A 15,968-nucleotide genomic window follows, 5' to 3' on the forward strand; every position below is an offset into this window, starting at 1 on the left:
TCCCTTCCAAGCAGTGTTTTTTACAATTACTCTTTCGTTGATTGCAGAAGTGCCAGCAAGGAGTTGTAGATATGGCAGTTTACCAGAGGGATGAATACAGCCTGACATGCTCCAGCTGGTTGGTCATATAGGATGAAGAAGGCTTTAAAAAGAAGCTGAGTAATCAGCAAGGAACAAACCTTGCGAGTTTTCTGAGCACAAAAGCCCTGTTGTATTCTGCAGGAGGCCAAATGCTTCCAGGGTAGGTTCCAAGTGGGGTGGAAGGGGAAGAGTGGGAAACTTTCCTTTTTGGGATACATACAATTTCCTCTTTTACATTCATAATACAATTGGGGTAATTGAACTGGATGGGTGCTCTGTTTTCCTCCATAATGATCCCATTCCTACACTGAGATAAACTACAGGCTTAAAGTCTCATAGTTAGTCCCCTTGGAAACCAGATTATTTCCTTTTAAAATAGAGCTCACCAATTATCCTCTAAATAGTTTCAATTATTGTTCTTACCCACATAGCAACAAAAGATGTATTATCCACTCCATCATGTACAGTTAAGCTTCATCCTTAAAGGAGGCAGATCTGTATGAAGGACTCACGCAATAGCCTCCTTCAGCCATGTATTTGAACAGCCCGGAAGCAATGATGAGCAATGTGTTTGGCATATTAGTATTGTGCAGCATAGCTTCATTTTAGGCCAACTTTCAAAGGTCCCATATTTTCAGCAGTGGTCACAGAGCATTTGCAACCAGTATTCAGCCTTCTGCATAAAGGATCTCGGTGTTAAAGAAGGTAGAAAGAATCACCTGACATTAAGACTCAGATGTCCAAATCATTTCGGTTCCTAACATTCACTTGGATATTTCAGTGCCTGTGGGAAAATAAGTGTCAGAATGTTTTTCAGGCACTTTCAACATGAACACAGACAGATTAATATTGTTCAGGTAGGAAATTGCTCTATTGTAGGAGACCAGTTTTGATTTTCTGTGCTTACAAATATAGTGAGTATATGCAGACTACAGCAATGGAAAGCTGCATGAGATTTGATCTGATTTTTAATCTTTGAACATCAGATAGCAGTTACATGTAACTAGATTTTCTATATTTCTAATTTTTTGTATTTTTGTATCCACTTGGTGAAGAATCAAATAATTCTTCCTGATAGTGATGTTTTATATATTAAAAAATGCTTTATTTGATGTTAGTTCACGTATTGTGAGGCATCTCAGTAGATATTAGAAGTATCTCAGTAGTTACTAATTATTTAGCTTGTGATGGTATTCATTACATGAGACACTATAGACATACTCAGAAAATACAACCCTGCCCCACAGACTGACAATCTAATGTCTAAACATTTCTGTCTTTTGTGCTTTTCAGAATGATAACGTGAATGCTAGGATCAAACACATACAATTTTATCTTTCATGGGAAGCCTTTCAGCCTTCCATAGAAAATGCACTTTTTTTAGAGCGATTCTACCTTCCTTTGGAAGACTCTTTGGAGATCAAGTGACATACCAGAGATGGAATCAGCTGTGTTTACGAGAGCATAATTCTGTGTTTCCTTCTCTTATTATCTGCTTAAAGGCGTTTAGTCTGCACTGCAATGGCTAAGATAACACTATATTATTAAGAAAAAATCCACTGGGTCTATGTTAAGCTGCACCCTATTACATCTTGGCCAACAGACAGTGAAGTCTGAGCTCAGCTTTGGGAGTACTATCTCTTCCCTCTCTGTTTAAGCCATAGAATTATAGAATGGTTTGCATTGGAAGGGACCTTAAAGACCATCTAGTTCCAACTCTGCTGCCATGGGCAGGGAAACCTTCAAGCCGTACTTGTGGTGACTTCAGTGATGCTGTTGCTGAGCTAATCTTTTGCCACTGAAGTTGTGGTGTGAATAATTGATGCTGGGAGGTGGAAAAAAGGAGTTTCTCACTCGCTAAAAACGGAGTCCTGAAAGCTTCCTCCAGAGCCTGCTAAGTGTGTTAAGTGAAAAAAGACATTGAGTGTTCACCTCCAGGGATAACCATATGTAACAAATGTCTCTCTCTTTGGGGTACTTATTTCTGGTAAGACATAATTATCCAGTTCCAACTGCTGCCAGCAGTACAGCATGTGCCTTTGCTCCCCCCCACCCCATCCTTTATTATTCACTTTCTATGGTGGACAAGCTGTATGGAGCTCAATCGGTTACTTTCACAAAAGATCTTTATTTGCACAGAATAGACTGCTTCCCTTCTCTGTCATTTTCACATTCAGAGGATGATTAACTTGTCTGGCTGCTTTTCTGACCCCAGTGACCCTCATCTCTTCCAGGTGAACTGCCACAGCTGCCACGTGAAAGCAGCTTGCTAATCTCCATGAAAAGATCTCAATTAGAGAAATGTGGTTAAAATGGCAAATGCAGAAGTGAGAGAGAACATGTTTGTGTGTGAATATGACATTATACATCAGAGGCCTACAAAAGACTGAGGCGATAATTGCCTGTCTAAAAACCTGGCAAATATTTTAATGCAGCCTGTGCCCTCACATGGCACTGTCTGCCTCACTCAGTGACAAGTAGTGCTCATTGATTTGTTTCAGCCATATTCCCTTGGCTCATTCCTTGCAGTTATTTGAAACCCAGCTAACATGATAATGAAGGGGCATTTTATTATAGTAAGTATGAACTACCTGCAAGGAATACTTGGATATTCTGTTAACCAAACTTTGTGCACTCCTTTTATTCTCGCACAATTCCTAAAAGCAGTTTGAGTTGTTTTTAAAAGACTAATTACTTTATTGTCCTTGAGCTGTGTTGATTTTTCTTGCATTCCCCGCTAACATTTTTCAAGGTACTGTAAATGTCCCCAGGGTAATTGTGATATGACCAGAGGTGCTTGATATTGAGTTCTTTCCCTTTAATTACCTTTGAAAATCCCTGCCTACATTATGAAACTGTTTTCCTCTATACACATGCAGAAATATACATCTTTACCCAACAGACAGATTCAGAGGGGTATCTTGCCTTTTTGGAGCACATCAAATGACACTCAGTCTAAACATGTATCTTGAGATATAAAAAGCTATCTTGGTTAAGTTAAGTTGTCATTTAAGAATGGGGAAGGCAAAATGGTTTTAAGAAGGGTAGTGAAAATACAGTGACTCCTAGGGATAATACTTATTTTCTAATTAATTAAACAAACTATTCTGCCTTCTAAATCTTCACATTAGAAAGCACTGTTTGGGGTAGGATTTAGTAGTATATAAATAATTTTATGCCAGAAAGGATAGTTCAGGTGTTTGATTATAGCCTTTTCAGTGGTTGCTGCTCTGAAGATGCTGCTCTAATGCAAGTCTTCATCTTTCTGGAATTCCATAGTTGTTTCTTCTTCTTTAGTTAGAACATGTAGCATCAGCTTGCGTCACATGGGGTTATTATCCAAATTTGCTCCTCTATCTAGTAGTCATAAGACTTCAAGGTCTTGAATTCCTTAATTTTTTTCCCTCTCAGAGAGAGAGTGGGTGAACTGGATATTTCCTAGACAGTGTAGGACATGAAAGAAGTCCTTGGTAGTGCAGAGGGAGATTACATTTTGTCTGCTTAGGATGGAAATCTTTTAAGTGGATGCATGTTCTTACAGTCTGCAGTCACTCATGACATTTGCTGAGCACACTACAGTGGGAAAAGAGCAAGGCAAGGATGTGTAATTTTCTCATGCTTGTTGGTCAGAAGTCTGTTAGCAGGACAACACCATGGTCAACTTCCATTTTGATATTGACTGCACTATGATGCAAGTAAGCAGATGCACATGGATAACTAAGGGGTTTTCTTAGTTAAATACACTGAAAATATTGATGGGCACAGAGCAAATAAATATTAACTAAAATGCTAACTACCAGAAATTTAGATCTATCTAATTTGTATGCAAAAATTACCATCAAACTCAAATTGTGTTAGCGAGCCCCTCCTCTCATTAAAATTAAATTTTTCAAGACACCTGTTTTTGTTTCAAAACAATGTTTTACTTAGACATGTAAAATGCTGAGTAAAAAAACACCTAGGAAAAAAAGCTATAGAAAATAGAAAATTAAAAGTAAAATATAAGGTCTTTAAATACAAAACATTTTTCTGGGGAATGGAAAAAGAAAAAAAGGTTTTCAGATCAACCTCATCATCATCATGGCTGGGCTTCACGAATGAAGATTTGGGAAGGGCACTACCCACCTTTGTTACAAGCGCATTGGTGGCTAAAAAGGCCAATACGAGATAGACACGTCTGGTTGCAAAATGCACAGCAGAAAGACTCCTTAGGAGATATATTCTGCAAGGCACGATTCTTTCTGCGTTGTCTTTTCTCCTGAAGGGTGATCCTGCATGCTTTCTCAAAGGCATCAGCAGCGTTAAAGATGGTGTGTCTCCAGGCCTCCCGATTGGAGGCCAGAGTAGACCAGTTATGGTGATCAGTATGGCTGTACTGATGGAAGCCTATTCAACCTCAGGCGACTGAAGGCCCACACCAAGACCTTAAACCATCTTGTCCGGGAGCTGCTTTATGCTGATGACGCCGCCCTTGTTGCCCACACAGAAGCAGCTCTGCAGCGTTTAACATCCTGCTCTGCAGAGGCTGCTGAGCTCTTTGGGCTGGAAGTCAGCTTAAAGAAGACAGAAGTTCTCTATCAACTGGCACCTCAGGAAGTCTTCCATCATCCCCGTATCACCATTGGCGAATCAGAGCTCAAATCAGTCCAGCAGTTCAGTTCAGATCAACTTATAATTCAGTTATTCAACCTTTCCTGTTCAACCACAGTACAACTTTCTGTAGCAAAAGACCAGAACCAAGAAGTCTGTGTCAGTGCTGTGTGAAAAGGTTCAAAGTGGCTTAAAACAGTATATCTTAAGCACTGAAAGAGATCTAATCATATCAGAATGGAAGGGAATTTTAGCTAATTTGCACTGCTTCCTTTTACCCAGCTTGACTCAAGTCAGCTTAGGTGTTTCTACATTGTGTTGCAGGTGGTTGAATAAATACTCCTTTGTTGGTCAGGTGCAAATTGCTTTGGATCCGTTGATTTCAAGATCAAAAAATGTTTGTTCTTCCTTTTTAGGGGGGTAATGAAACAGCCTCTTCCTTTCTCCTGCTAGAATTTGATCCAACGGCTCCCATTTTCCTACTAAGACTAATTCTAATTAATTCTCCTTTTCATCTTAGCCTATCAGTTCAGTAGTCTGAGCACAGAGAGAGCTCTTTATGAAATGTCTAACACATTTAGTTTCTTAAATCTAAATATTTCTTTAAGAACTACAAAAGGAAAAGCTTTTCATAGCCAATATTTTATTTTACCTACAGTTGAGCTATTTTATAGATCCCATATACCTAATAGGCACTGCTTTAGATCTTTCACTCTATTTGCTCTCCTTGGGGTCTGATATATCATGTATAAATGATTAAGTAAACAAGAACATTTTTTTATAGTTGAAGTAGAATAGTCTGGGAATAGAACAAGACAAGAGATTGATGAATGAGGTAATACAAGCTGTTCTCAAAATCTCAAATGCAGCTGAAGCCAGCAAAAACCACACAACTTTGTACACGATGTGCATTACTTACAGTGTTCTGAGGCATATATTTAAGATTTACCTGAGCATCTGAAATATGTGGCATGAGAAAAGTTTCTTTCTGGAAGAGTAATTTATAAAGGGAGATATTAATATTTATTTTGAGTGTTTGTTTTGGTCTGCAATTTCCCTTTTACTTCTGTGAGCCTCAACCTGGATATTTATTTTCAGTTTAAATAACTTCTGCCCTCAGACAAGTTGTGACTCATGCTGTCATGTTTTGCAACTAAGTAGTTGACAAACTATGTAAAAATCCCTCTGATATTATTTACCATCACAGAAATCATGCAAAAGGAGAACAAAAGCACTCTGCAAGGTTTTGAGTGCTGTCTCTGTGGTCCAAGAAAGCCTGCTATTGGGCAAACTGCTCTGCCAGGGTAAACATCATCCCTCCTGTATCTTCTCTGAAGTGCCTCTGAAGTCTTGGAACTGATCTGGTCCATGGTAGAGTTTTCCTGACCCTGAGCAAAAGAAGCAGTATTGAAGGGACTTCTAGAAAAAGGTTGGTCTCACCTCCTCACAAGATAATGTCAGTTATATTTAGATATATTTAGGTCACTAGATTGGTCTAGGATTTCAATACCTCCAGCAAAGAAGATCCCAAGAGCTTCCAAGGGAAGCTGCTCTGATGCTTCACTGTGTTGCTGCTAGGAAGTTTAGTTTATTAATGCGTGACCTGATTCTTCCTTCAGTTTAAACACATTGTTTCTTGTCCCATCTGACAAGTAAATAAAGAAAAGAAGCTACTTCTCTTGCAGCAGTCTTTCATGTACTTTGAAGTTATGACGTTCCCTTTTCATCTTCTCATCTCCAGGATAAAGAGCCCCAAGATAACCTTTTCTTTTTTTTGCCAAGTCCCAGACTGTATTCATTCACGGAAGACTTCTTCCAGTTGCCATGTGCTTCTTGAGGTTCTCACATTTGTGGCTCTAAATTCACATAAATATGTAGTGGAGACTTCAGATAGAAATAAAACTCATCTGAAAATCACCAGCATCTGAATGTAGAGTTTTGAGAAGCTCAGTCTAACTTCTTCCAGAGTCTGCTGAAGCGTTGATTTCTTCCTGCAGGTACCCCATCTCAGCCAAGAGTGGCTCAGATATTCAAAAAGACAGTTCTTGCACTGTGGGGCACTCTAGTGTCCTTCAGACTGTTGATAGCTCTAACAATGTGATCCCTATGCCCTCCTCATCGCAGAAATTTCAGGAAAATGTCAGAGATTTTGATTTTATAATCCCCAAAGGGCACTACTACATAGAATGTCTCTTGGAATACAGGGAATAAATTTCATTTTTTAAAGTTTAAGTTGTAAGTGGTTGACCCCTGGGAAATAAGCGTACTGCTTCACTTGCTGCTTTAATGAAGGTTGTCTGCCGGAGAATCTGAAGTACTTTATGGAGTTTGCTTTGTAATATTGACTTACTTACCTGGGCTTGCAAGGAGTTCATATCTCTCCCACAAAAGTCACATTAACTGCTTCACTTCTGCTGCCCAGAGAGAGGTGGTGTAATTTTTAGTAGTAAAACAGATTGGCCAGGTAACTGGCCCTCCTTGCTGCTAGCCAGGAAAATTCAAAGACCTGCTACTGTTTTGCCAGCTTGATCCAATCTTCCTGGACTGCACTACTTGTCCTTAGTTACAGATTCTAGCTATCAGATCAAGTCCTATGAACTTATGTTATCCCCTGATACACAGTTATTGCAAATGAAAAATATACAGACCAGACTGGCCATCTATTATACTTCTGCTCAATACTCTGTAATAAGATGGACGACTCCTTCAGCTTCCAGTCCTGCTCCTATAGAAGTCAATATATCCATTGCCAATATGAACAGAAGCAGCTCCCTGTTTTGGTAAAACACAACCCCCACAAATGTACGTCTCTGTATTCCTTGCTTCTAAACAGGGCCTCAATGCCCTTGCTGACTGTCACGCATCCCTAAGTAAGGATAGACTTAATGCCCCCTGCAAGGAGGAAAACACAATTGCAAAACCACAGGCAATAAAGATGTTGCCAATGGGTTCAGGCTGGCCAGCAGACTGGAACAAATGGTGTGCTTTGCTGAGCCTATTTGTGCATGCACTGAGCTTGCCTAACTTATCTGTTAATTGCTTTGACCTGTTTGTTTACTTCCTGCTTGGGAATCTCAGAATTTGCTGCACTCAAAATGACTTCTGGATTGCAGCATTGAGCAAACATTGACTTAACCTTTCCCGTTACTCTATGTCAATATTTCCAGTCTATTCATATGCATGTGCTATTGCATGGGATAAACCAGGATTGTGTTCAAAACTAATGCTCTTTTATTTATCTGGAGATATCGCATTGCACAGGCACACAAAGCACCCACATGAATGTCTTTAATAAAAAGCTTAACCCTTATCAAACAAAGAATATATACCCATGAAGCACTGGATCAGAATAATTCCAATTTAGGAAGCTTCTCTTGCTCCTTTTCAGTGCTCTCTTCCCCACATGCTCTTGCTCCATGACCTATTACACCCAGAGTAGCAGATACAGGCAGCAGATGATCCCTGTTTCCCAGCTGCAGCAAACCAGCAAACAGGAAGAGCAAGATACTTTCAGTGAGTTGTGTTTGAGACACCACCTTCACCCTTGGGCTGTACAATTAGATAGTAGCTTGAAGGGCATCCTAAAACTGACCATTAAACATTCCAGGAAAACTAACACGCAGCAGTGAGCAGTGCCATCAAAACTATTAAGATTAGTAGAGTGTTCAGGCCCTTACGGCAGCATTTTGTATGTATTATGTGATTGGTGAGCAGAATGGAAAATTAAAGTCATTTAGAAATATCTAATTTTGTATTTGAGATGACAAAACCAATTATTTCATTGCTGATACCCAGCATCAGTCTTTATTCTGCTAAATTCTGCATTTCTAACTGATTACCTAATAGATATTATATTTCTCAAAGGGCCATTTTATAAAGTACTTTTGGGACTCTTGCATCTAAAGGAGACTTTGTAAAAACAAACTTTGATCCGAATTGTTTGATCTAAAAGCCAACTGTACTAGGTAAAAGATGAAGAGCTGTTTATGCACTGGCTGCCTTTTTGAATAATTCTTTCCTTAAGTAGTCAAAGGTTCAACACAGTTCAAACTAATCACAGTATTTCTTTTTCATGGATGATAATTAGAATTTTTCCTCTTTGTAAGCTACACGGTTTCTCCTATGCAACATTTGTCAGATTAGCCTTTAAATCAACCTTGAAACTGTGCAATTTTGTAACTCTGGGTTTTGTTGTTGTTGTTGTTGTTGTGGGTGTTGGTTTTTTGGGTTAGGTTGGGTTATTTTAATGAGCTAGTATTCACTGTTATTTTATTTTTCTTAACTTCTACAGCCCAGCAGGTATACCCCCTTTTCCAAAACCGGAGGTGGTTGTAGGAATGCATGCCTAAGAGATGAAAAGAGAAAAATCATTGAACAAAAAAAGCCTGTTTTCGGGTTCCCAAATACACAGTGGGGAAACCACTGGAAGGGCTTGGGGATGATTTTCCACAAAATTGTTTTACCAAGTATACCTGTTGGACTAGGTAGAAATAGGAATTTGGAAAGAATCCTAGCTTTACTCTCTATTACTCCAACAAAAAAATGAACTGCCTAGTCATATAGGCAGAAGCTGAATTTCCTTCTGTGATCAGACAGTATATATCTAGGCAGATGACAACAAGCAGTACTTGGGACATGATTCATGTCCACCTACCTGCAAATTAAATAGGCCTAGCACCTTAAATCAGTGAAAATAATGTATTTTATTAGTTAGTATAGAAAGTTATCATGATTCTGTTTTCTTGTAAGTTCACAGAAAAGGAATACAACTGATCTATTAAGATTCTTTTTTAAATCTTTCTTACACATAGAAAAAAATATTTTATTCTGTTCACTAATTCTGAGTATTGAAACAAAATGTGTTTAGGTCTGAAGTTAATGAGTTAGATTTTAGGACCTGACTTGAGTGGAGATTTGATTTCTGTTTATGAGTTTGTGAATGTAGGATGGACAAACTAAGCAGCATCTCAGAGTGTTTTTACTGACTCTGTGACTGAACAAGAAGCATATTTCACCAGTCTAAACCTAGTTCTTGTACAGTCCTATTCAGCCAAAGAAGCATTTGGGACACTAAAGTAGGACAGTTTTTTGGTAAGACTGTTGCAAGTTGGAAACTGGAAGCTGAAATCAGACACAAAATGTATGTCTTTGCTCAGACATCCAATTGAGGAAGTTTAAATGCAGCTAGCTTCCCTTTGTTTGAAAAGTAAAATACATGAATCAAGCCTTTTACTTAAATCTTCCAGCTTTCTCTGAGAAATGGTATCCCTTTCAATGAGCCTCAGGCATTCCCACTTGACTCAGGTTAATGTATTTGGTCTCTATAGAAACAGCAGCAGATCCCACATGTAACTTGGAAAGGTCACCTCACTTTTGTACAAAAGCTCACATTGTCTCTTCCTTCTGTTCCATAAAACAGCAGTAAAAGGAAGCAAAAGGCAATGCACTGCACTCATCCAGAGTCTCAGGGCTCTTCTGCTCTTGCAGACGCTGATGAAAGACCGGGCCCTTCAGTGCTTGTGCTTGCTGACCATCGTGGGTCAAAAGGAAACACGAGCTTTTAAATACGAACTAAGTAATACCATTGAATTGGCAGGAAATTCAGACCGCTCTGGACTGTCTGGAAGCCAGCAAAGCTAATGAGCTGTACCATTTCCAAATGGGATCTTGGTAACACCATCTGAGAGCTTGTGTACATACAGAGCGAGCTGTGCAGGTTTCCCTTAAAGCATAATTCAAAATGGATTTAATTAAACAAGAGAAAAAATAATATGGAAACTTAAATAGATATCAGCAAGCTTATGTCAATTTCATTAAGGGAGCAGTTTAAATTGAACCACAATAATCCTCTCTTAAATAGAGCAGAGCTGTCTTTTATTCAGGGTTTTCTAGTGCTTTAGCTGCTCTTGGTTTAAAAAGCAATTCAAGTTAAAAGCAGTCTACAAGTCAGTTCCCAACCTCACTATCATATCTCTTATCACAAATGATGAAAATTTTGGGACACAGCACTCAGTGAAAGACAGAGAAGAATACTGGAAGGTATCAAGAAACCTACCTGTAAAGGGAGAGACCTTTTCATAGAAAAACGGAGTACGAGAAAGAAAAAAGCCCTCTTGAATACCATATGATTTCAGAGCAGTTTTTTATGTATTGCCTTGTTCAAATGTTCAGTTACACAACCTTTAGTGCAAGGAATATTGTTCTTTTTGGGGGAAGAAATGTAGGTGAGAGAGCTCTGCTTAATGTGTGAAGACATTTCACAAACAAGTCCTATGCAAGCAAAATGGTGATTAGTCAGGAGGGTAACTCCAGGCCACAGCTGCAACAAGACAGTCCTAGGGCAGCCCAGTCAGCCAACCACTCCCATTCAGGTTTGTTTCTGAGGTTTGTGGATTACAGTATTCATGCAAACACCATCCTTACTCTTTCATTCTGCCTTTGTTACACAGCTGCTTTCTGTGCTGTGGTATTCAGGGCAAAAGTAAAGCTTTACTGCTTGTACATGCACTTACTGAGTGCATCAGTTATGTGGCTGATAGTGAATAAGTTCCTCATAAAATAGTTGCGTAAAATAGGACTTGTGCTTTATGCATAAAAAGCTAATGATGAGATCAACTCTGTATTTGATAGCAACTCAGACCTTTCCTGTGCAGAATTCTGGTAACTGTATACTGACAGTAAGTCACTGGCTTTTATTGTCTGCCCAGAAGAATGAGCAGTTGCATGAAGACAGCACCACTCTTGGGATCTGGGCACACGCAAGTGACTCTGGCCGATGTACATCTTCAGCTGGTATTAAGTTATTTAACAGCTTTGTAGCTTGTGCAACACTAGTCTTACCTTGAATTTCAACCCAACCTTCTTGTAAAGGAAGCTGCTGGAATCTAGACAGCCAAATCTCTTAAAAAAATTTGCTTAGAAGTCTATAGTTATCATGTAAATTCATATACAATTTAGCTCAAACCTGTTTATGTCTTAATGAAGTTTGTTTGTATGAAAACAGAGAATATCACAGGGCATCCTTCAACTTTCTAGCTCCCTCCCTGCTGCTCAGACAGGGCAACAAATTGAACTAGGACTTCACAGAGACTTCCTGCAGCTGCAAACATGAATGGTACCTAGGTCAAAAGGCTCCCAAGAGCAGGTGAGACCTTCAGATGCCACCATAGCATTAACTGGTGTAAGGCAAAACAACAAGAAATGCTTCAGAAGCAGAGTTCATAAGGGTCTATGCTCTAAAGCCAGATTTTGTGTACTCTTTCCATTAGTTTTCACAAGAGCTGAGAGTAGATATCTCTGAGGGCCAAATTTGAAATTAAATGGAACTACCCCATCTATTTCAATGCATATACCACAGTGCAAGAGATTTGGTAGCATCTTGATAAAGCCACATTGATAATCATATGTACCATTTTAATCTAGTATTTAACAAGTTAGAGCTGAGGTGTGTTGTATGCCTGTAAGACACATTTGTCTAAACCTGAAATGAAGTCAACTTGATTTTTTTCAATAAGTGCTCTACTAAAACAAGCACCAGAAATACTTTAGAAGATATGACACTGCTTCTCAGTTATCCCCACGACCACAATAAAATTCCTGTCTTTATATTGAGCTATTCCTTATATTCGTATTAATTAAACTTCTTTCTTGTTGAACACTCTCCACCTTTTTTGCCCTAACTAAAAAAAAAAATAGGTATGCTTTTTTTGCTGCTAGCCCAACTCGACCTGTACCTAGATAAATTAATTCCTTGTGTGCTTCTGCAGATAGCTCCAGGTTGTCAGTTCCTTTTCTGCTCACCTAGAGCTGATGCTCTGGAAGACACATATTCTTTGCCCCAGATATTTCTAAGATGGAAATAATCAGTCGTTGTGTAACAGAAATCCAACTCTGCTCCAAGCAGTATGTTCCAAGTTAGAAAGATTTTATTTCTGTTCAAGGAGCTCTGCTTGCACAATGGAAAGTAAATAGCTACTCTCATCAGTGGAAGATTTAGCAGGGGAGGGGAAAGGATCAATGCGAGTTCTGTCTGTATGACATTAGTGCGTTCTGAGTGTCTGCAATAAATTTTTAACCTTTTCCAGTTTCCCTGGGGATGGGCAGGCATTCAAAAATATCAGCACCCTCATCCTAAAGCTTCATAATGCAAACCAAAATGAATGAGATGTTTAGCAAACCACCGATAGATACATCATAAATTTATGATTTAAAATCCCTTTTACTAGGCAAATAATATATTTTATTAAACAAATAATAGAGAGATTACTTCTGTGTGAGGCACAGTGTAATGAGAAGGAATATCTGATTTTATCAAGTGCCAAAATTTTCCAACTGTGATGAATGAGGCAGGTTTCAATTTAGAGTATATTGAACATCAAGTAGCTTTGTGAGCCCAGTGCCAATACTGCCACAGAGTTGCCTGTCTGTAGTCGTCTTCTCATTTCTTGAAAAGGTTTGTGATTTCCGTGTCCCTGTCAAAACATGGTACCACAGTGAGTGCCCACATCAGTTCTGAAATTAATTGGCTCAAGGCTTGAATGTGGTGTCATGCTGCCTGATGTTGCTCGCAAACACTACACAAAGTAAGAGGGTGGGAAAAGATCACATTGTGTAACAGCCCTTAAGATGCTGTGAAGGCTTAATTGTTCTACAGCGAACTTAAGCTTTTAAAGTACAAGAGGAATTCTTTTATTTGACTCCAGTAGACAGAGGTGATACAACGGGCACTACCTTGATAAAGTGGGGCTTGGATCACCAGCTTGGCGTGTGTATGACATGGAAGCTAAAAGGGCAAGAAGAGATGTTGTTAATAGTAAAAGCTTATATTGAAACGCAGAAAATGCAGGATGAGAGAGGTCAGTGCTGGAGACTGTTAGCAATGCCCAAGAAGAAACATCAGAAACTCAGACTAGCTCAAACCCCAAATGACAGTCATAGGCCAGAGGAGGAAAGGAATGAGAAGGTTAGAAATCTGCCTTATTATAACCTAGACATGGCACAGTACCAACCCCTGAGCAGGACCTCAGCTCTGGAAATGGCCACGTAAAACCTAATGTAGACACCTCTAATTAAGAGTCTGACCGATAAGAATCCTTCAGTGCTGGTGTCTGAATCCTGACTTTATTGTTTGTGCTAATCTCCCTCATGTCTTCTTGTATGTGGATTTTAGATCACTTGCAATTAACAAGTCTTTTTAAAAGTTTTCAGGGTGAAAGTTGCTATACTACATCTTTCCAAAGCTAAATTGGATATACTTTGGAACTGAAATATTTTGCAATGTAAAAGTTATCTATCTAATCTATCTATCTAATCTATCTATCTATCTATCTATCTATCTATCTATCTATCTAATCTATCTATCTATCTATCTATCTAATCTATCTATCTATCTATCTATCTATCTATCTATCTATCTATCTATCTATCTATCTAATCTATCTATCTATCTATCTATCTATCTATCTATCTATCTATCTATCTATCTATCTATCTATCTATCTCAAGCTTGGGGAGGGAGGCCTTATAACTCTCTATAACGACCTGAAGGGAAGTTGTAGTCAGATGGGAGTTGATCTTTTCTCCCAGGTAAAAAGTGACAGAACCAGAGGAAATTGCCTCAAGTTGTACCAGGGGAGGTCTAGGTAGAATATTAGGGAAAAATTCTTCAAAGAAAGGGTAGTCAGGCATTGGATTAGGGTGTCCATGGAAGTGGTGGAATAACAATCCCTGGAAGTGTTCAAAAGATATGTGGATGTGACACTTGGGAATATAGTTTAGTAGTGAACTGGTGGTGCTGGGTTAACAGTTGGACTCTTACACGCCTTTTGGTTCTATGATTACACATATGTCTATATTAGAAATTTCAAAATCCAAATTGCTGTCTAAGTTATTACTACTTTATTAACATATAGCACAAGCCAACCTCAAAGAGCTCCAGCAGTCTTTTTAGGCCCTTGTTAATCAAATTAAATCTTCAAGCAAGATCTTTGGATAAAAGCATGCTTAGTGAGCACATATCCAGTCGAGTCTGGGCCTGACCTGCTGTGTTATGCTAACTATTGATGAATGGGCAGGTTGTGCTGGTGTTTGGCACTGCAATAGTCTGCAAGAAACTTTCCGTCCCAAAGCTGTCACTGCCTCCAGAAAGGGAAAACCAGTCTTTCAGTTCCTTAAACTCAAACTCGACATCTCTGCACAGAAGTGTCTGCAATCCAGAAGGAGTAAAAATGGAGGGAACAGCTGCCTAAGATAAAGTAGTAATGCAAGGTACACCAGGCCCAAACCCATCTGCAGAGATCTGGGTCATAGGAATTCAGAAACAGGGATCTGTAGTCTTCATAGATGCAAAATCGGCACTGATGTCACTGGGGTATATTTATAATAGATTATTCTGAAATATATGTACCATAAAATTAAGTATATATGTAACTCCACCCTCAGTTTCTCTCTTAACAATGTTTTGTGCTTTGTCTCAATGTCAAGGGAGCCCAGCTGCACTTGCAAATTAGTGTTAATTTTGCAATGCAGCTGTCGTATGCAATGGATCAGAGTAATGAAAGGGGTTTTAATAAAAATTAAAATGAGTTAAATCATAGTCTCATAAGTAATTTTTCTACAAGAGGAACAAAATACTAATTCATCCTTTATATTCCTGCAGTAATTCAGCATTCTGATATCATGTCAGTCACTGTATTTGCATTTTTTCAAATTTTGTGAGTTATTCAGTATTCAACTGCTGATCCTTTAGAGTCAGTGCAGTGTGTCCTCAGAATGCATATTACTAGTATCTCCACAATCAGTATTCTGCACTTATAACATAGAAGGAATTAACTGATTTTATGTGCTTATGACATTCAAAGTAAAATATCTGAAAGATATTAGCATAGATAACATCACTATATGCATGAATAATAGCGCGTATCCAAATAATAAAAATTACAGTGAAAATACACACTTCTAGAATCAGTGTATTTCTCAATCAGTAACAAATGAAACAAAGTTTAATAACATTTGTGGGCTCTTTTAATAGAGTCTCATTAAGGCGTATTTTTTCTACAGCCTTTTGTGTCTCATTCCCTAGGCAGCAATCCTGCAGACACCGATATGTGCTTGACTTGCACTATCCCTGTAATCCCAGAGTATTCAGTGGGATGATTCATAGCCTTAAACACAAAGACATGCTTAAGTGTTTGCAGGAGAGAAGACTTAGATTGTCCTCCTGCGAAGAGCTCATCATGACCCTCTGAAATGGCCAAACCCCATGGAGTATAACAGAAATATGCTGCTGAGAATGGAAA

Source organism: Pipra filicauda, unplaced genomic scaffold, assembly GCF_003945595.2.
Source record: "Pipra filicauda isolate LSUMZ 115617 unplaced genomic scaffold, ASM394559v2 scaffold49_size4853605_pilon, whole genome shotgun sequence".
NCBI classification, from domain to species: Eukaryota; Metazoa; Chordata; class Aves; order Passeriformes; family Pipridae; genus Pipra; species Pipra filicauda.